The sequence below is a fragment of the Chrysochloris asiatica genome, unplaced genomic scaffold (assembly GCF_000296735.1).
Source record: "Chrysochloris asiatica unplaced genomic scaffold, ChrAsi1.0 scaffold00046, whole genome shotgun sequence".
NCBI lineage: Eukaryota > Metazoa > Chordata > Mammalia > Afrosoricida > Chrysochloridae > Chrysochloris > Chrysochloris asiatica.
The window spans coordinates 21086651-21088479 of NW_006408564.1; positions in this window are offsets into that span (position 1 = coordinate 21086651).

Here is a 1829-nt window from a genome sequence, read left to right on the forward strand (position 1 = left end):
AGTTCTGGATGTGGTTCAGGTTTCCACCTATAGTCTTATATATTGCAGAGGCTCCGCAGGAAGCCTCCTTCACTGTAACTTTTTTAAAAAAGCTTTTAAAAAGCTTTTTTTTTTAAAAAAGTTACAGACAAGGCCATCAGTTTTGCATTCAACAAATTGTACAGTTTCTTACTGATTGCAATCTTCTACATGCAACAAGTTACCCCACTTCCTCTCTTTGGTTCCTCTTGCATCTTACCCTCCTTCCCATCCCTTCTCAACTTTGTCCTTAGAAAAATATTGCCCTTTTGATTTTGAATGATTGACCATTCCATGGTGAGCATACCTTGCTAGTGTCATTGTCCGCACTATATATCTATCTATTGCTTGGCTGGAGTTCTGGTGTGGCAGTGTGGGTTAAAGCACTGTACTGCTCACCAGTCACTCCTCAAAAACCCTGTGCATGGCCTCTATGGGTTGGAACAACTCAATGGCACTTAACAACAACAACAATTGCTTGACTGAAAATTGAGCCATGAGCATGAGTTCCTTCCTAGACCTGAAGGATGGATGAGGACCATAGTCTAAGGTTCCTCCAATCTCTTTCTGACCAGTAACCTGATTTTTTGGTTTTTGTTTATGAAACAAATTTGAGTTTTGTTATACATCTTCTCCCACTCTGTCTGGGACCCTCTGATGTAATGCCTTTCAGAGCAGTTGGTAGTGGTAGCTGGACACCATCTAGTTCTTCTGGTCTCAGAGTCATGGGGACTGATATTAACATACTCCATTAGTCTATTGGACTAATTGATTCTAAGCCTTGTCTCTTCTAGCTGTTATTCATTCTACTGTACAAGAAGAGACCAATAGCTGCACCTTTGATGGTCACATAGAATCTTTTAAGATCCCAGAAGCTACTCATCAAAGTAGGATATAAAACACTGTCTTTGTGGACTACATTATGCCCATTGGCCATGCTTACTCAAGACTGTGGTCCTGAGCACCCAATGACAGAATATCATTGCCCTAAGATGTTTGGCAGTACCTAAGAAGTTTTAATAATCGTATCTGCTTTATGTTCTACTACATTCATAGTTGTGTTTGCAAGAAAGGTAAATGCTTATGTATAAATATCCTCTGTCAAACTCATATATTTGTGGAATATATAAATAATATGTATATCCCACTCTTCCTCCCTTAACCATTCAGCCTATGTCTCAGTCCATGTATCTACACACAGAACACTGTTGTTCCAAGGTTGTATATTTATCACTGTTTATAGCTCATTCATACCTCCATGTGTCTTCACCTATGTTCATCCTTCTTCTGCCACCCTCCTTCTTCTTGTATATTGCCTTCCCCCTTCTTGTGTATTGTCCTCTCCATCGCTGAGTTACCATGTACCCTCTAGCCACTGAATTACTCTCTCACCTCTAGTAACCATCTAAGAATCTTTTTTAGTATGAAAGAAACTCTTTTCTTAAGTTTTTCCAGTATTTGCCCTTTTGTGATTGACTAATTCTACTCAACATAATATCCTCAAGGTTCATCCATGTTATGAGGTGTTTCCCAGATTCACTTTTACTCTTCAAAGTTTCATAGTTTCTACTGTGTGTATGTACCAAAGTTTGTTTATCCATTCTCCCACTGATGGACATTTAGGCTGCCTCCATCTTTTTTGCTGTTCTGAATAGTGCTGCAGTGAATGTTAGTGTGTATATATCTACTTAAGTCCTGACTTGTATTTTTTCGTGGATATATGCTGAGTACAAGGATTACTGGGTCATACAGTATTTCTATTTCTAACTTTCTGAGGAAGCACCATACTGTTCTCCACAGCAGTTGCACCA